Here is a 21191-nt window from a genome sequence, read left to right on the forward strand (position 1 = left end):
GCAGCAGCAGTACAATGCAATACATAATAATATAAACTGTGAATTACAATAATATAAGTAAATCGTGCAAAAAAAGCAAAAAAAAAATGAGGTAGTGTACATAGGCTCATTGTCCATTCAGACTGAAAATGTCTTTGAACACTCGCACCAATTGGTTGGCACAGGTTTTCAGTGCCCTACCAGGTACACCATCAGGGCCTGACACATTGCAAGCATTCACCCGCTTGAAAGATGCCCTGACATAGGCCTCCAAGACAGAGATCGCAGGGTCACCAGATGATGCAGGGATTTGCGCACATCATTATATTCTCCCTTTCAAAGTGTGCATAATAGGCATTTAGCTCAACTGGGAGGGAAGCATCGCAGCCATTCATGATATTAAGTTTCACCCTGTAGGATGTAATGGTCTGAAAACTCTGCCAGAGCTATCTCTAACTTCAGACAGAATTGTTTTATTTTCCACTCTTAAACTACTCTTCCATAGGTTGTTCCTGGACTTCATGGATAATTCTGGTCTTGAATGCCACATATCTAGCCCTCACAAACATGAGAAAATCTGCAGATTCTGTAAATCCTAGCAACACACACACAAAATGCTGGAGGAACTCAGCAGGCCAGGCAGCATCTATGGAAAAGAGTAAACAGTCGACGTTTCAGACCGAGGCCCTCACCCCCACCTTCTTACCCTGACTTCTCATCTTTTATTCCAGTCCTGATGAAGGGTTTCAACTAACCTCTTTCCCCTCTCCCCACCTTTTCATTCTGGTACCTTACCCCTTCCTTCTCAATCCTGAAGAAAGGTCTCGGCACAAAACGTCGACTTCTTATTCATCCACACAGATCTTGATGAAGTCAGTGACAACTGTAGCATATTTATTCAGACCCAATGATGGATCTCCAAATATCGTCCAGTCTACTGACTCAAGGCAATCATGAAAGCGCCTCTTTGTCTCCCTTAACCTTACCTTCATGGTCTTCAGCACTGGTCTGCGATCTTCAGTCTGTCTCTGTGCTGGGAGCAGATGTACACCCTGGTGATCAGACTTTCCAAAGATGGCAAATTAAGCATTCTTGATAGTTGTGTAACAATGGTCAAATGTGTTGGCTCCTCTGGTTTCACAGATAATATGTTGTTGGTAGTTGATCAGAGAACCCTTTAAGCTGACCTGGTTGAACCCCCTGCAATGATAGGGAGGGCATCAGGGTGTGCTGTGTTGTGACAGCTGATCATGACACTCAGCCAAGATCATGGCACTACCTGACATTAGCCAGGGGTGGAATATACACTGCTACTGCATGAGGGCAAAAAACTCCCTTGGCATATGAAATGGATGACATTTGACCACTAGATATTTCAGATCTAGGGAGTAGGACTGAAGGACTGAGATAGAACTGCCTCATCTGTGCACCACGATGAGTTAATCATGAAGTATACTCCACCTCCTCAACCTTTAATACTCAACTGTTTTGTCTTTGCAGTGTATATTGAAGCTCTCAGGCTGCTGCGCTGTGTCCAAATGGTGAGACTGAGCCATGTTTCCATGAAGCAAAGTACACAACAGTCCCTGATGTCCCTCTGGTACTGTAATCTTGCACTGATGTCTCCATTTTTATTTTCCAGAGACTATACATTGTCCTGCAGGAAAGCAGGGAGTTGGGTGTCTGAGGCTCTACTTTTCAATCATAGCACAGACCAGCATGTTTTCCATGTTTCCTTTTTCTTAAAGGGGAAATGCACTCACAACCTGAGTCTGCAGTCTGGGGCCCACCAATTTTGAGGATCAACTGATTTTTTAAGCATCTTAAAACAAACTGCTTACTGAAATATCCATGGCTGTTATTGTGGTTTTTAGCTGTAGTAGTCATAAGTGGGAATATTTAGTGACTCCTTTTGGAATTGCATGCAAATAGTCGTCACTTATCGACGCCATTCATCCCACCTCAGTGAGCTCCTGGCACTATCCTTGTAAGTGGTACAAGTGCTACACCTGCCCATTCACATCCTCCCTCAACACCATTCAGAACCCCAAACAATCCTTTTAGGTGAGGCAACACTTTACCTGCAAACCTGTCAAGTTATCTACTGTATCCCGTGGTCCTGGTGCAGACTGTGCTACATTCAGGTGCAGTGGCCTCTCGGGCAATCAAGGGTGTTTTTTTTCTTTGTTAAATGCCTTTTTTACTATAGCAAGACAACGCTAGACTCCTAGACTTTTGGATACATTAGGTCTACCGCATCAATGAGCTACTACTGGCAGAAGTGCTGGACTGGGTGTAGACTGTGCAGGAGCCTGCTACAGGAAGGCATCAGAGTTGCTGATGTGCAGTGTAACCATGGGTGATTGTCTTGGATGTTTCTCTTACAATCACAAGAACCTATTGGACACTGATAATGTAATATGCTGCAGGCCTGTTTCCCTTTTTTGGTGGCATGTCAGATGGTGGGGGAGCTGTGTGACCCCGGTTGTAGCAAGAACTAGGCCTCAAGCCTCAGAATTGCCTGCTGCTGCATTCTGGGAGAGGAGACGCTGGAGGTGGCATAGCATGGTGTCTATGCTTGTTTGGGGTCTGGCCTCACCCATTGGTACTACCCTTCTGTGTTTGATCAGTGGAATAACAGCTGGATTGTATGTGTCAAAGCATCACTCTACCATCAATTTACAGGGCACATCCCTCAGCGTCTTGGCTATATTTATGTTTTTTTTTGCATGACTATATATTTTTTTGCTCATTATTTTGAATGTGTTGTGTATGTTTTGCACCTTGGCCTCAAAGGAATGCTGTTTCATTCAGCCGAATTCATGTACGGTTCAATGATAATTAAACGAATTTGAATTTGAAATCAGTGAGACCCAATGTAGATTGGAGACTGCTTTGTCGAGCATCTTCATTCCATCTGCAACAGAGAGAATTTCTAGGTAGCCAACCATTTTAATTCCACTTCCCACTCTGACATGTTAGCCCATGGCACATTGCGGCCACTCAGAGGTTTGAAAAGCAACGTCTCATATTCCATCTGGGTAGCCTTCAACCCAATGGCATGAACATTGATTTCTGCAACCTCCTGTAACTTCACCCCTTTCCCCTCCTCTCTTTTCCCATTGTAGCTTCTTACTTTTCCTCACCTACATATCACCTCCCTCTGGTGCCCCGCCTTCTTTCTCCCACGATCAACCCTTCTCTCCTATCAGATTCCTTTTTTCATCTTTCAACTCCCAGCTGCTCTCTTCAACCCCTACCTCACCCACAACATATCTTCCCCTATTACCTGCCTGCTTATAGTCCTTCCTCTCCCCACCTTATTATTCTGGCAATTTCGCCCCTTCTTTTCCAGTCTTGATGAAGGCTCTTGGCCCAAACTGTTAACTCTTTATTCCTTCCCCTAGATCCTGGCTGAACTGCTGAGTTCCTCTGGCATAATGTTTGCAATAGATTGGATTTTCAGCAGCTGCAGAACTTCTTCTGTTAATACAAAGCACCACTTAGATACAACACTGGCAAAACATGAACACTTGCAAATATTCATCTACATAACAAAGTCACTCAATTTGTTCCCATGGCACAGGCACAAAACGTACAAGAATGCAACACTAATTTTATTGATGCTGTTAGTGGTTTGGAGTTTTACACGCTGGTTCGCAGAAACATTGCCTCCTTTGATAATATACATGTATATAATTAAATGACAATAAACTTGACTTCACTGCACAACAACAAAGGGTTATATTTTAGAATGCAGACAACGTAACAGCATTGTATCCCTTTATGTCAAAACTACACAAATTGCGAAGAAACTCGGGCAACATTGACAGAGGGGGATAAGTAGTTTATATTTTGTACTGAGGCCCTTCATTAGCACTAGTTTGGGCTGCATTCACTCAATACAGAACAGCTTAGAATAGCTGAGGAAAAATAGCAGAATTAATCAACAAAAAGAGAATAAATAAAAACATAACTAATGAAGGTTCATTTTTGGCAAAATCTCTAGTGGAAAATAGTGAATCAAGATAACCCAGAATATGAACATGAAATTTCAAATTCAAAACAAGGACTTTTTATTTACAATGTAAGCATTTCAGGAGTCATTTTGTCACTTTCAGTGGCTAAAAAAATCTCTGTATAGCAGGAGGCCAGTTCTAAAGTTCAGGATGGCACTGCACAGTTTTCTAACCACTTAAAAGTAGGCAGTGGTCCTTGAATTTCTAAGTATTGCTTGTGGCATGCAAGACTCTCTACTAGGCAGAGAGTTAAAAATTACCTTGATTTGTAATGTTAAAGACCATGTTGCTGATTCATCCATTGTCCGGGAAATAACTGAAGTATTGGATGATAATTTGTGGCACACAGTTTTGACCATGTTTCTCCAGGACAGTGCAGTTTAGCAGATTCACTCACCAAATACAACTTTAATTTTTGCATACAGTTACCAAATAAGATTAGAGAAACACTGCCCACCACCACAGACAACACAATCAATAATCATGATTACTAACACAGACACAATTAAAGATATACAGTGACAAGTAAACATTAAATTATGGGAACCACATTTCTGTGACTTGCTGGAAGGGACCTTGGATACATAATTCATCCGTGGCCAAAGTCCCCAGTCAAATTTTTTGTGTACTCAATACTCAATGATATTGAGGAATTTGGGTCAATTTTGAGCCTTCTCAACTAATGCTTCATCATCTTCTGAAGTGGAAAGGACTTCTTCACTTTCAGTAGCTTCCTGTAAACAGTCAGAAAGAGAATGTCATGGGACACAGTAATATAATCCCAGTCATCAAAAACATATTGGCTTGGCTTCATGATTAGTAAGTCAATCGGTTCCAGGCGTGAACCACACTCAGACCTTCAACAAAGCAAACCATCTATATCATCAGGAAATACAGAAAATTGTGGGTTCCAGCATTGGATTTTGGTTGGTGGTTATAGGAATTGTTTGCTCTAAATGCTCTAAAGACAAATGTTTTGTTTTACTTCTTAAACTTTTAACAATGTACATTGAATCCACTGTGGAGGACATCTGGAGGTGGATTTACCATTCTCTACTAGCAAGAGGTGAAGTCATTATAGAGATTACTATGGGATTACAGACACTAATGGATCCTAAACCAAATCAGAAGAGGTGAGGTGCTTGCATGTTTTCTTTAGATCTGCTCAACTTAAAGGGGGATACTTTTATCATAACAGAGGAATAGAAATTCCATTGGCTTTTGCAGAACAGACCTCAAACTATTTGCAAAATGCAGAGAAATTTGAGTTGATCAGATTAGACAAGGAAGGGGGTGGGAAAGCTGTTGCATATGGAGGAAGGTCAGGGGAAGGCTGTTGCAGGTGGATAATTGAACCAGATACCTGCTTCTGTACCATGCATGACAAAATTCCATAATGGTGAAATCATTACGGTTACCATTGAGTGGAGGACTCAGTCTTTAATTACCTTCAGCTTTTCCAGTTCTGGTCTTCCAGGCAGGGATATCTGAGGTGTGTGAAAAGCCTATCATATGAAACAAAAAACAAGTCCTTGGTCACTTGAAAGTCAATGCAGTTTTGACAAGAAATACATCTGTATGTCACAAGGGTGAAAGTGAGGCTTCCTCCTATGTATGTGGCTGGCACATTTTCCTTGTCACAACTTACAGACCCAGTTTTGAGAGCAACCTGCCATTAGCTCGGTGTACCAGCACAGCCCACGTGGTTCAGCACTGAATCAACATGTTTCAGTCCACAGTCACTTTGAGATCAAAAGTAGAATGCAACTGAAATGATTGCTATTTCAGTATCCATATCCCACGTCAATTGGCACACAAAGGCCTTAACTCGCTGAGACAGCTAGCTATTAAAGGAACCCAACTCTGACTGTGACAGTGCACCCAAATGAAACAACTACTCCTTTTGATGTCATTGGACAAAACAGGAGCAGCAGTAGGCCACTCAGCCCCTCAAACTTGCTCCACCATTTAATAAGGACGAGGTTGATATGATTGCAATCTTTCCTTCCTATAGCAGGACTCTAGCTCGCTGCAATTCACCTACAGCCGAAACAGGCCCATTTACATGTACAGTACTGTGCAAAAGTCTTAGGTACACATATATATAGCCAGGGTGCCCAAGACTTTTCTACAATACTGTACTTGTCAACATGGAGCAGAAAGCAGATTTGTAAATCTAGCAAGAGCAAGGATATTGGGAATGGCGAGGGTGCAGTGCCATGGGAGGGGTGTGGGACAGATGGTAGAGAAGGAGAGCCAGGAGCAGCCAGTGATGCGAGTGCAAACACACCCAGCCTTGAGACAGTAGGTAACTTGATTCCAAGCAATTGGTTTACTGATCATTACGGAATACGTCTCTGGTGCTTCCCAATCCCTCTCTTCCCCTTCCACCCCCCCAAGTGTGATTTCCCCACTCCCTTCCTGCTTCCCATTCTCAGTTCACAATAGAGGCCCATATCTGAATAAGGTTTATTATCACTCACATGTCATGAAACTTGTTTTTGTGGCAATACAGTGCAATACATAAAATTGTACTGTGCAAAAGTCTTGGGCTCCCTAGCTATATACAAATGCCTAAGACTTTTGCACTGTATTGCTGTAGTTAACTGAAAAAAATTACAAACATATTAAATAAAATAGAGCTGCATGATCAGTTGATGTGTTGTATCTGCATGATGTGGGAGCTGGTGGACCCCAATGTGGTTCCCGGTGACCACATCTGCAGCAAATGTTGGCTGCTCAAGGAACTCGGGCTCAGATTTGATGACCTGGAATCTGAGCTTCAAACACTGTTGCATGGGTGGGTGGGGGGGGGGGGGTGGATAGAAAGAGTTACCTGGCAGCCATACCCATTAGATTAACTACTCAAATTCTGTTTGTGTTCAGGGACAAGATGGGAATGCGAGTGAAGCAGGTATTGGGGATCCAAGAGGTAGTGGTGAAGGAGCCTCAGCCCTTGAATTTGCCCAACAAGGCTGAGATTGTTGCTCCCCAAGGGAATGAGAGTGGGATTGTAGAAAGGGTAAGCAACAAAACTGTGGCTCTGTGGTTCAGAGAGCCACTAAAGAAGGGGAGAGGAGAAATGTAGTTGTAACTGTAACCAATTTCAAACCCCAAAGCTTCTATGGTAGGATTTAAGAGTGGGTCTCTTAAAGTGTCTGGATTATTAATTCGGTAAATTAACTGATCTATTATCACCTTGTATGTTTAATAGAGACCAAATGAAAGTTGTTTCTATTTAAAAAGATTGGGAGAAAAAGTAGTTTTTTGATTCTAAGCTATCAATGCTGACTTAATTACTTTTAAGACATAAATTAGGAAATTAGCTAAAGAAAATAAATGGGAAAACAAACCAGAGTTCCTGATTATTCTGAGCCAGTATTGGAACAGTCATTGACAACATAACTTCCTGCCCCACTATAGACATGAAAAAATGAACACAAGAGAATAAACTGCCAACTACTGATGACAAATTTGGAACAAGACTTGGAGAAGCCAGGATAGAAATACATTTTCAACCATAATATGAATTTTACAGTAGGCACAACTGCTCTAGTCTGGAGTTATACAGAGAGGGTCTATTTACGAATAAGGACCTTCTTTGCTTGCACAATCTCATCTGTGGATTTTGACCGACTCTTGACACTCTGCTTCTGTGGTGAAGGCAATTCATTCTGAGGGATAAACAGAGGGTCAAAAAAATGTTAAAATGTATTGGAGATGACCAGCTTCCATGTGTGAAACTGGAAACATTTCTGCTAAACAACACACATCAAAGTTGCTGGTGAACACAGCAGACCAGGCAGCATCTCTCGGAAGAGGTGCAGTCGACGTTTCAGGCCGAGACCCTTCATCAGGACTAACTGAAGGAAGGGTTAGTAAGAGATTTGAAAGTGGGGGGTAGGGGGAGATCCAAAATGATAGGAGAAGACAGGAGGGGGAGGGATGGAGCCAAGAGCTGGACAGGTGATTGGCAAAGGGGATATGAGAGGATCATGGGACAGGAGGCCTAGGGAGAAGGATAAAGGTGGGGGTGGGGGAACCCAGAGGATGGGCAAGGGGTATAGTGAGAGGGACAGAGGGAGAAAAAGGAGAGAGAGAAAGAATGTGTGTATAAAAATAAATAACGGATGGGGTACGAGGGAGAGGTGGGGCATTAGCGGAAGTTGGAGAAGTCGATGTTCATGCCATTAGGTTGGAGGCTACCCAGACAGAATATAAGGTGTTGTTCCTCCAACCTGAGTGTGGCTCCATCTTGACAGTAGAGGAGGCCATGGATAGACATGTCAGAATGGGAATAGTATGTGGAATTAAAATGTGTGGCCACTGGGAGATCCTGCCTTCTCTGGCGGACAGAGCGTAGGTGTTCAGCAAAGCGGTCTCCCAGTCTGCGTTGGGTCTCGCCAATATACAGAAGGCCACATCGGGAGCACCGGATGCAGTATATCACCCCAGTCGACTCACAGGTGAAGTGTCGCCTCACCTGGAAGGACTGTTTGGGCCCTGAATGGTGGTAAGGGAGGAAGTGTAAGGGCATGTGTAGCACTTGTTCCGCTTACGAAGATAGGTGCCAGGAGGGAGATCAGTGGGGAGGGATGGGGGGGGATGAATGGACAACACCTTATATTCCGTCTGGGTAGCCTCCAACCTGATGGCATGAACATCGACTTCTCTAACTTCCGCTAATGCCCCACCTCCCCCTCGTACCCCATCCGTTATTTATTTTTATACACACATTCTTTCTCTCTCTCTCTCTCTCTCTCTCTCTCTCCTTTTTCTCCCTCTGTCCCTCTGACTATACCCCTTGCCCATCCTCTGGGTTCCCCCCCACCTTGTCTTTCTCCCTGGACCTCCTGTCCCATGATCCTCTCATATCCCTTTTGCCAATCACCTGTCCAGCTTTTGGCTCCATCCCTCCCGCTCCTCCTATCATTTTGGATCTCCCCCTCCCCCTCTCAAATCTCTTACTAACTCTTCCTTCAGTTAGACCTGATGAAGGGTCTCGGCCTGAAACGTCGACTGCACCTCTTCCTACAGATGCTGCCTGGCCTGCTGCCTTCACCAGCAACTTTGATGTGTGTTGCTTGAATTTCCAGCATCTGCAGAATTCCTGTTGCTTACATTTCTGCTAAGTATTTGCATGTACAATAACGTATATAAATTATAAACACTGTAAATCTGAAATAAAACAGAAAAACACTGGGAATATTTAGCTGGGCAATCATCCCAAAATGTCAACACTGTGCCTCTTTGAACAGATCTGGCCTAACCTGCTGAATGTTTTTGGCATCCTCTACTCTCTTAAAAATATCAAAGCTCCAGCTTCTGCAGTATATTTTTCCTGTCATTTTCATGTATTTAAACACATTTACACTGAGTTTAGAAAATACCATGAAATAGCTCTTTTGGGTACTAACACATTTCCAAATGTTTAATGTTACAATTTGTTCCAGATTTGGACTTTTGTACATACAGTTTGAAAGTTATCTGCTCCAACAGCTGGATGGTGAGGACAAAAGATTTGTTGTCAAAGTGTAAAAAGTTGAGGCTGATTCAGAAATTTTAAAAAATCTTTTCAAGATTTAAAAAAAAAACAACGCATGTGGAAAACCACCCAAATTTTTGAAAACGCTGATGCAGTGGCTTGTATCAAATTGCAAGGGAATTATATATTGGTGAAAAGAGTTTCTGGAGCAAGTGGTAGAGGCAGGTACAATGACACTGCACAAGAAAAAATACTTGGACAGGTACGTGACAGGAAAGGTTTAGAGGAATTTGGGCCAAGTGGGACAATTCAGGTAGGCACCTAGTTGTCATGGACAAGCTGTGCTGAAGGGCCCATTTTCATGCTGTACAATTATGACTGTGATGAGACTTGACATGATTGTCTTATCCAAGACAAACAAGTCACACTGCAGCTTAGCAGCAGCCTAGACCCTCTCTGACAGGATATAAATGAAGGAAATGTAACAGTGCGGAGAATGTGACTGAGAATACAAATCAAACATTGATCAGGTGTCTATAACAATGATCAATGAGAATAAAGAGCAGAAGATATAAACATCCAAACTGACTCAAATTAGCTAGTCATACTCATGGAAGAGCCTTAGAGAAAGACTGACTATACAAGGAAAAGTCCTATTCAAATTATTGGCTCAGTTGGGAACCAATCAAACAGTACTAATCATTTAAAGTGGTTTAGGTAGTTCGTATTAACTTTCGAGAATATTTGCAGAACCTGTTACACACAACTTAAAACTATTTGGATACACTACAGACAATTGACAATAGGTGCAGGAGTAGGCTATTAGGCCCTTCGAGCCAGCACCGCCATTCACTGTGATCATGGCTGATCATCCACTATCAGTATCCAGTTCCTGCCTTATCCCCATAACCTTTGATTCCGCTATCCTTAAGAGCTCTATCCATCTCTTTCTTGAAAGCATCCAGCGACTTGGCCTCCACAGACTTCTGGGGCAGAGCATTCCATATATCCACCACTCTCTAGGTGAAAAAGTTTTCCCTCAGCTCTGTTCTAAATGGCCTAACTCTTATTCTTAAACTGTGGCCTCTGGTTCTGGACTCACCCATCAGTCGGAACATGTTTCCTGCCTCCAGCGTGTCCAATCCCTTAATAATCTTATATGTTTCAATAAGATTCCCTCTCAGCCTTCTAAATTCCAGAGTATACAAGGCCAGTCGCTCCAATCTTTCAACATATGACAATCCCGCCATCCCAGGAATTAACCTTGTGAACCTACGCTGCACTCCCTCAATAGCAAGAATGTCCTTTCTCAAATTTAGAGGCCAAAACTGCACACAGTACTCCAGGTGTGGTCTCACCAGGGCCCCGTACAGCTGCAGAAGGACCTCTTTGCTCTTATACTCAATTCCCCTTGTTATGAAGGCCAGCATGCCATTAGCTTTCTTCACAGCCTGCTGTACTTGCATGCTTGCTTTCAGTGACTGATGTACAAGAACACCTAGTTCTCGTTGTGCTTCCCCTTTTCCTAACTTGACTCCATTTAGATAATAATCTGCCTTCCCAATCTTACTACCAAAGTGGATAACCTCACATTTATCCACATTAAACTGCATCTGCCATGCATCTGCCCACTCACCCAGCCCGACCAAGTCACCCTGCATTCTCATAACATCCTCCTCACATTTCACACTGCCACCTAGCTTTGTGTCATTGGCAAATTTGCTAATGTTACTTTTAATTCCCTCATTTAAATCATTAATATATATTGTAAACAGCTGCGATCCCAGCACTGAACCCTGCAGTACCCCACCGGTCACCGCCTGCCATTCCGAAAGGGACCCATTAATCACTACTCTTTGTTTTCTGTCAGCCAGCCAATTTTCAATCCATGTCAGTACTCTGCCCCCAATACCATGTGCCCTAATTTTGCCCACTAATCTCCTATGTGGGACCTTATCAAAGGCTATCTTATTCAACTGTAAACTGCAATGTCAAAATTGTACAAGGAACAAAAGTGTCAGTAGTGTTCTGTTCTTACGTTGTAGATACTGTAACTAGAGGAAACAAGATGTGATGAGCTTAAAAGTTACACCCATCACCACATGGTTTTGTACTGAAGTTCTCAGTGGCTTGGCAAACTTGTAATGTAGCACTGGTCTTTCCTAAATGAGGATTTACTGTAGAAGTTGTAGTCTTACCTTTTTCTCCATCTTGTTCTAGGTTTATGTAGGAGTTTTTCGTGTTAAATGTTATGACTTCTCCCTTTAGCAGAATAAAAATACAGAAGAAAATAGGTATTAAGACTCAAGTGGGCAACACTATTCAAAGTTTTCTCAATTCTATGGTGCTAACTCTAAAGTTCCATATCACAGACACAGCAGGAGGTATCAGAGCATCCTGTGATAGAAATGAATCACGGGATTGGTAAGAGAGACAGAAGCCAAGGCTTACAAATAAACACATTAATCATTTATTTGCAAACAGTAAAAGATTTGACCAAACATCCAAGTCTTCAAGTTATACAAACTACAAAACTAAATATCCAAGAAACAGACACTTAACTAAGTCAGGTCCCTTCTATATCTGCAGCATACTTTCTCAATGGTTCTTCAGCATTGGTCACAACCCCAGTGTGAAACGGACCCCGGGGACAAATGAAAGAGACAGAGCCTCCCTTGTGTGCTATTCTTATACCCCTGGGGTGCCTGAAACCAGAAAACAAGGCAACCAATGGGAAAGAGCTGCTGCAAACTTCAAATGGGTGAATTGATGATCCGCACGATGGAAGTGGCTTTTGACCAACAAGTAAACTAAACCCCACATAACAGGGACGCATTTCTGAACCATCTGGAATAGTAAAGTATCACACCAAATCCCTCTATGAATTACTAAAAACATACCTAAACGCAAGTCAGCCCAAAAGCATTTCAATATAAAATCATGCCTCAGAACAAATTATTACAAAAGGTACCAAGATACAACTTAGCCCAAACATGACATGACACAAGTCATCAGCAATAAATCTTCCACAAAAGTCATCACAACGATGTCACATCAGAAATACCCACAGCATCTTCAACATGAGTAAACATTAATGGAACCAACAGACGTCAACAAAAATATATCTCAGTAGGAATTGTTACAAAATTTCAAATTGGGAGGGAGGGGTGGGTTACTTAGTGCAAATACAGACCAATATAATTTCACTAGGAATGGAGAAGGAATTTTGAATACAATGATGGTTTAATAAGAAGCTTCTGAACTGTGGGGTGAAATTGGTCTTGAAAAGTTAACAGACAGACAGCCTCTGAGCATAATGAATAATTGTCAGCACTGATAACAATAGTAGCTATCTGGCAGTAACTTGTAGAGATATCTAATTAACTTGAACATATTCTGGAGTAATATGCCTTTCTAAAAGCACTACTCCCATAACCCTGGTATTTGGAACCTGAGATATCTGCCAGCAAGAGTTTTTTCACAATGATGTTCAACAGAATCTTAATTACCTGATTACATGGGAATATCAGAAAAGCAGCAAGTTTCCCTTACTTTCATTTATTCTATAAATTACAAGTGCAAAGATATAATGAAATTAAAAGACAAATTAATAATGCCATTTTTCTGCGTCTAGCTTAAGCAGGATCTAAGAAATAAGATTTCACATTTCTGGAGAACTAACATGCATCTTTAAAGTTGACAACTCCACTTCGTTAAGAGCAATTGACTGAGAAGAGAATGAATAAAACTGGAGAAAGGAAAAATGAACTTTGGAGAGGAGAGATATACAAACAGAGAGAACAGTGATTGGAGAAGTGAACTAATAGCGGACTTGCAGGAAGCCAAGAACTCCAATGCAGATTGTTGGAGATAATGAAGCCACCAGTCTTTGCAGCTGCTTGTCCCCCCCCTCCCCCACCCCATGTCATAGTGGGATCATCATCATAAGGATTGTAGAATGAAGGCACACAACCTGGCAGGCAGGAATAGGTGTTCCCCACAACTATACCCCACAGAATCATTTGTGAGGGAGGCCAGATATAAAGAGTGCTTTTCAAATAATTTGGGTATGGACTGCTTTTTCAAAAGATATACGTACTTAGAATCAGTTTAATATCTTCTTTGAGATTCTTGTGTGAAGGGAAAACAAAGCAATTTTTTTTTCTTTTTAATTATTTCTATGGGCATTTGCATACATTAACTATAACTTAATACTACAACATTGACACTGGTTGACACTATCATTTTACATCCTGGATAGTCCCAAGGAGATAATGTTGACGATTCTTGATCCACAGGGTTGTGTAGCTGACTGGGCAAAATGCAGAGAGTAGCTACGAGTCCGCTACACTGATGTCGGTCTAGACTTTCCAGAAAAACATTGGCCAGACTGGACAAAGAAAAAAGTTTCCATCATCAAGAATGTTAATGATTAAACTGTCAAGTTGCTGCTTATGTTAAACTGGTTCGCCACTTTTGTTAATAATGGCTTTTAGTTTCCTTTTATATTCTAATTTATATTCTGAAACAGTCAGTGTGATTTTGAACTCTGGACTCTAAATTCACCCAAGGAGGGTGAACACTTTGCAAAAGAAATGGAATGTAGAACACAGGCTTAATCTAGCAAGAAATATAAAAAGGCTACAAAAGCTTCCATTGTTATAAGACTAAGCTTATTAAATTTAATTGCAGTCCTACTGTTTAACATTAGGTTGTTCAGCAATAGAATAAGATTTTATTGTTGATAAGTTCTAACATGGCAGGAGGTACTTTGAATAGTGACTCAGAGGCTGGGGGCTGCATGTTGTTGTTTCTGTGCAATTCCTATTAGTAGCAGTGTGCCATCAGCAGTAGACAGAAAGCCAAAGGCACACATCACTAAGATAGAGAATAGCTTGAGAATTGAGATGCCACTCACTTCTTCTCTCCTCAAATTTTATATTTACTTATCAGAACACTGCTTTGAGGCAGAGGTGCAAGGGAAAACAATAAGTGTTACAGTTGCAGAGAAAGGTCCAGTGCAGGCAGACAATAAGGTGCATGGTTATAATGAGGTAAATTGTGAGGTTACACCTATCTTATTGCACTTGAACATCTCATGTCATGTAACAGCTTGTTCAAGTCTCATAACAGCTTGTTCAAGTCTCATAGCAGCATGATGGAAGCTGTTGTGCTTTCAGGCTTTTGTATCTTCTGCCCAGTGGAAGAGGAAAGAGGAATGAATGTCTGGGCTGGGAGGGACCTTTGATTACGTTGGTTGCTTTACCAAGGTAGGAAGTGTAGATAGAGTCCATAGAAAGGAAAGGCAGAATAAATTAACCAGAGAAACTGCCCCCCCGCACCCCCCATGACCCCTGCTCAAAATTACTATCCAAGGCTGCTACTGAAGAATGGAAGGAGGGTTGAGAAAGGAGATGGGCGACTAATAGGAGGAATAATACTGCTCGTAGTCCACTAGCTCCCAGTCTCTGGATACGAGAGACACAGCTGAAGTTGCTAATACAGAAACAACTGTGCACGACAAGCTGTTTGCATCTGCTGTGGATAGGTGTCCTGAAAATATCACCCACACTTAGCTTCCTGATCACAGGTGGCAGTGACAAAGGATCAATGTACCAGTGAAAACATAATCAAAACTGTTATAGTTTTTAGACAATAGATGTAGGAGTAGGCCATTTAGGCCCTTCGACCCAGTACCACCATTCACTGTGATCATGGCTGATCATCCACAATCAGTACCCCGTTCCTGCCTTCTCCCTATATCCCTTGACTCTGCTATCTTTAAGAGCTCTATCTAACTCTTTCTTGAAAGAATCCAGAGAATTGGCCTCCACTGCCTTCTGAGGCAGAGCATTCCACAGATCCACAACCCTCTGTGTGAAAAAGTTTTTCCTCAACTCTTTTCTTATGGTCTACCCCTTATTCTTAAACTGCGGCCTCTGGTGCTAGACTCCTCCAACATCGGGAACATGTTGCCTGCCTCTAGCGTGTCCAATCCCTTAATAATCTTATATGTTTCAATCAAATCCCGTCTCATCCTTCTAAATCCCAATGTATACGAGCCCAGTCGCTCCAATCTTTCAACACATGACATTCCTGCCAATCCTGGAATTAACCCAGTGAACCTGCGCTGCACTCCCTCCATAACAACAATGTTCTTTCTCAAATTTGGAGACCAAAACTGCACACGATACTCCAGGTGGGGTCTCACCAGGGCCCTGTACAACTGCAGAAGGACCTCTTTGCTCCTATACTCAACTCCCTTTGTTATGAAGGCCAACATGCAATTAGCTTTCTTTACTGCCTGCTGTACCTCTAAGCCTACTTTCAGTGACTGATGAACAAGGACACGCAGATCTCGTTGTACTTCCCCTTTCAGATAGTAATCTGCCTTCCTGTTCTTGTAACCAAAGTGGATAACCTCACATTTATCCACATTAAACTGCATCTGCCATGCATCTGCCCACTCACCCAACCTGTCAGTCACCCTGCATTCTCATAACATCCTCCTCACATTTCACACTGTCATCCAGCTTAGTGTCATCTGCAAATTTGCTAATGTTACTTTTAATCCCTTCATCTAAATCATTAATGTATATTGTAAATAGCTGCGGTCCCAGCACCGAGCCTTGCGGTTCCCCACTAGTCACTGCCTGCCATTCTGAAAAGGACCCGTTAATCCCTACTCTTTGTTTCCTGTCTGCCAACCAATTTTCTATCCATGTCAGTATCCTACCCCCAGTACCATGTACTCTAATTTTACCCACTAATCTCCTATGTGGGGCCTCATCAAAGGCTTTCTGAAAGTCCAGGCACACTACATCCACTGGCTTTCCCATGTCCATTTTCATAGTTACATCCTCAAAAAATTCCAGAAGATTAGTCAAGCATGATTTCCCCTTCGTAAATCCATGCTCACTCGAACCTATCCTGCTACTGCTATCCAAATATGCCGCTATTTCATCTTTTATAATTGACTCCAGCATCTTCCCCACCACTGATGTCAGTTTAACTGATCTATAATTGCCTGTTTTCTCTCTCCCTCCTTTCTTAAAAAGTGGGATAACATTAGCTACCATCCAATCCGCAGGAACTGATCCTGAATCTATAGAACATTGGAAAATGATTAAAGATGACTAATTGATTATTTTAATCATTTTAATGATTCGATTAATGATTAAAATGATTAAAGATTAATGATTAACATCCGTTAAAGATGGCGCGGTAACTGGCGACTTTGCACGTGCTCTCCCGAGCAAACTGCCCTCTTCACTATCCTATACCCGAGAAACCCTTCTAAACCGCCAATCTAGCAAGATCAAGATCAACAACACCCTGGCGAAGCTACTGACCCAGCTGGAGACCACCGAGCCAGAACTGCTTCTTAAACTCCGGACCGCACCTGGACCCGACCAGCGAGGCCCACCATATTCCCGGAGATCCGCGGTCTGCTACCGTGCCGGAGCGCTTGGAGACACGGCCCATTCTGACCAGCACCTTTTCGGAGCAGACGACCACACAGAAGTGACGGCGGAGACCTCAAGGTGCCCCAGACACCTCCCCGGAGAGACCACTGTAAAGCCCCGTTGGTGGCCATCCACAGCTACCGGAAGTGAGGCCTCTGCCGCCGACCTCAGAAATCGAGCCCGAGGCTCGGCTGGAGCAGAGGCCTCCGCAACTGTGATTCGGCTTAAGGACTTGTTTCAGCCAGGAGCCCGGCCATCCGGGATTAAGTGTTGGCTTCGGGGCCCGACCCAATCGACAACCCGGGCCCCCGGCAGCTGGAAGTGGCAGCGGAGCCTCCCTCGTTACTCGGCCCGACCCGGAGCATCCGACGATGCGACCCGCCGATCGATCCCCGCGACACGCGTCCACCAACCGCAAAAAGCTGACAACAACACACTGCATTGATAGAAACCTGAAAAGATGCACTACTTACCGAGGAAGCGTGGGAAAAGAGCTGGGCTGCTGGTCAGATTGAAGCTGAGGGGCTTCAGGGTCCTTATGCCCACCATCCTACTAGCTAATGTGCAAGCCATAGAGAACAAGGTGGATGATCTTGAAGGGAGACTTGCCTACTGCAGGGAGATACAGAACTGCTGTGTATTCTGTTTCACCGAGACCTGGTTCTCCCCTGCCACCCCCGACTGTGCCATCCAACCGGAAGGAATTTCGATCCATCGGATGGACGGCACAGCGTCTTTAGGCAAGGTGAGGGGAGGTGGTGTCTGCCTACTGATCAACACTGCGTGGTGCTCGGACACAGTGGCACTGACAAGCTCCTGCAGACCGGACCCGGAACACCTGTCGGTGAAGTGCCGTCCCTACTATCTGCCACGGGAATTCACCTCGGTCATACTGACAGCGGTCTACATTCCCCGCCAGGCAGACGTGGAGTGTGCTCTGAACATACTGCATGCCAGAATCAGTGAACTTGAGACCAGATATCCAGAGGCTTTGCTCATTACAGCCAGGGACTTTAACCAGGCCAACCTCAGAAAGGCACTGCCAAAGTTATACCAACATGTCTCCTGCCCCACTAGAGGCCCGAATATACTTGACCACTGCTACACAATAGTCAAGGATGCCTACCGTTCCGTCCCACGACCTCACTTCGGAAAATCGGACCATCAGACCGTACTCCTCCTCCTGGCTTACAAACAGAAACTGAAGCGGGAGGTCACGGTGTCAAAAGTTGTGTCGCCTTGGACGGAGGAAACGGATGAGGTCATCCGTGACTGCTTTGATTTGGTGGACTGGTTAGTATTCAAGGACTCGGCAGCTAACCTCGATGAGTATGCCTCAGCTGTCACGGACTTTATTTGGAAATGCACGGAGGACTGTGTGTCTCGCAAGGTGATCCGGGTATTCCCTAACCGGAAACCTTGGATGAATTATGAGGTCAAGCCCCTTTTAAAGGCTAGAGCTGTGGCTTTTAGGTCCGGGGATAGCAGTCGCTACACAGAATCCAGGGGTGAACTCTGGAAAGCCACTAAGGGCACCAAGAGGCAATATCGAGCCAAGTTGGAAGCCCAGGCTAACCAGAGGAATGCCAGTAGACTATGACAGGGTCTAAATGAGATCACTGGGTGCAAAGAAAAGGCTAGGAATATCAATAACTGTGGCGCTTCTCTTCCTGATGAACTTAACATATTCTACGCAAGATTCGAACGGAAGAGGAACGTCCCTCTCCTTCCGGATGAACCGGACAAGGTGGCATTGAGATTCATCGTCACCGAGGAGGACGTTAGAAGGGCCTTCCTGAAGATAAATCCAAGGAAGGTGACAGGCCCAGATGGCATCCCAGGACGGGTTCTCCGGGCCTGTGCAAGCGAGCTAGCTGGAGTGTTTGCTGGCATCTTCAACTGCTCCTTGCTTCAGTCTAAGATCCTCTCGTGTTTTAAGAAGGCAACTATAATCCCGGTGCCGAAGAAGAGCAAGGTGGCATGCCTGAATGACTATCGACCTGTGACTCTGACATCAATTGCTATGAAGTGCTTCGAGAGATTGGTTGTGGCACACATCAACCACAGCCTACCGGTCAACCTCGACGCTTTGCAATTCGCCTACCAGAGCAACAGGTCAACGGCAGATGCCATTTCTCTGGCCCTACATTCCTCCTTAGAACACCTGGCGAATAAAGACTCATACATAAGGCTCCTTTTCATTGACTACAGCTCTGTCTTTAATACCATCATTTCAAATAAACTGAGTCCTAAGCTCCGGAACCTGGGCCTTAGCACTCAGATCTGCAGCTGGATCTTCAACTTCCTCACAGACAGGACCCAGGCTGTAAAAATAGGGGACAAGCTCTCCTCCACAATCACTCTGAGCACCGGTGCCCCACAAGGCTGTGTATTCAGCCCCCTGCTGTTCTCACTGTACACCCATGATTGTGTAGCCAAGTTTTCATCAAACTCAATATATAAGTTTGCTGATGACACAACAATTGTAGGCCGTATCTCGGGTAATGATGAGTTTGAGTACAGAGAAGAAATTAAGAACCTGGTGGCATGGTGCGAAGGCAATAACCTATCCTTCAACAACAGCAAGACAAAGGAATTGGTTGTTGATTTCAGAAGGAGTAGCGGACCGCACGACCCAATTTACATAGGTGGTGTGCAAGTGGAACAAGTCAAAAGCTTTAAGCTCCTCGGGGTCAATATCACAAATGACCTGACTTGGTCCAACCAAGCAGAGTTCACTGCCAAGAAGGCCCACCAGCGCCTTTACTTCCTGAGAAAACTAAAGAAATTTGGCCTGCCCCCTAAAACCCTCACTAATTTTTATAGATGCACCGTAGAAAGCACTCTTCTAGGGTGCATCACAACCTGGAATGGAAGTTGTCCTGTCCAAGACCGAAAGAAGCTGCAGAAGATCGTGAACACAGCGCAGCACATCACACAAACCAATCTTCCGTCCTTGGACTCACTTTACACCGCACGCTGTCGGAGCAGTGCTGCCAGGATAATCAAGGACACGACCCACCCAGCCAACACACTTTTCATCCCTCTTCCCTCCGGGAGAAGGCTCAGGAGCTTGAAGACTCGTACGGCCAGATTTGGGAACAGCTTCTTCCCAAATGTGATAAGACTGCTGAATGGATCCTGACTCGGATCTGGGCCGTACCCTCCAAATATCCGGACCTGCCTCTCGGTTTTTTTGCACTACCTTACTTTCCATTTTTCTATTTTCTACTTATGATTTATAATTTAAATTTTTAATATTTACTATTTTTTAATATTTTTAAAATTAATATTTAATATTTGTAATCCAGGGAGTTGGGAGCGCAGAATCAAATATCGCTGTGATGATTGAACTTTCTAGTACCAATTGTTTGGCGACAATAAAGTATAAAATAAAGTAAATGATTACCAATGTGTCCATGATTTCTAGAGCCACCTCCTTAAGTACCCTGGGATGCAGACCATCAGGCCCTGGGGATCTATCAGCCTTCAGTCCCATCAGTTTACCCAACACCATTTTCTGCCTAATGCGAATTTCCTTCAGTTCCTCCATTACTCTAGGTCCTCTGGCCACTATTGCATCTGGGAGATTGTGTCTTCCCTAGTGAAGATTGATCCAGAGTACCTGTTCAGCTTGTCTGCCATTTCCTTGTTCCCCAAAATAATTTCACCCATTTTTGTCTTCAAAGGCCCAACTTTGGTCGTAACTAATTTTTTCCTCTTCGCATACCTAAAGAAGCTTTTACTATCCTCCTTTATATTCTTGGCTAGCTTACCTTCGTACCTCATCTTTTCCCCCCGTATTGCCTTTATAGTTCTCTTCTGTTGCTCCTTAAAAGTCTCCCAATCCTCTGGCTTCCCGCTCATCCTTGCTATGTTATACTTCCTCGCTTTTATTTTTATACTGTCCTTGACTTCCCTTGTCATCCACAGCCGCCTCTTACTCCCCTTCGAATCTTTCTTCCTCTTTGGAATGAACTGAGCCTGCACCCTCTGTATTATTCCCAGAAATACCTGCCATTGTTGTTCCACTGTCATCCCTGCTAGGGTATCTTTCCAGTCAACTTTGGCCAGCTTCTCCCTCATGGGTCCATAGTCCCCTTTGTTCAACTGTAATACTGACACTTCTGATTTTCCCTTCGCCCTCTTAAATTGTAGATTAAAACTTATCATATTATGGTCGCTACCTCCTAATGGCTCCTTTACCTCGAGTTCCCTTATCAAATCTGGCTCATTACACAA

At 43.6% G+C, this 21191-nt stretch overlaps 1 long non-coding RNA gene across 2 annotated transcripts in view; it reads right to left on the reverse strand.

Moving 5' to 3' along the window:
• Positions 1-3588: 3588 nt before the first annotated feature.
• The window catches only part of LOC140200354 (uncharacterized), a 36444-nt gene continuing 18841 nt past the window's right edge, over positions 3589-21191 (reverse strand). Inside the window, exons 1-5 of one of the 2 annotated variants that reach the window (XR_011886605.1) lie at positions 13583-13817; positions 11682-11745; positions 7595-7672; positions 5447-5503; positions 3589-4732 (exon numbers count right to left, since the gene is read on the reverse strand). This is a non-coding gene — a long non-coding RNA (uncharacterized lncRNA). Of the gene's footprint in view, positions 4733-5446; positions 5504-7594; positions 7673-11681; positions 11746-13582; positions 13818-21191 lie in introns of those variants that run through there. The other variant, XR_011886604.1, reaches the window with a different exon arrangement.

The sequence above is a fragment of the Mobula birostris genome, chromosome 7, assembly GCF_030028105.1.
Source record: "Mobula birostris isolate sMobBir1 chromosome 7, sMobBir1.hap1, whole genome shotgun sequence".
NCBI classification, from domain to species: Eukaryota; Metazoa; Chordata; class Chondrichthyes; order Myliobatiformes; family Myliobatidae; genus Mobula; species Mobula birostris.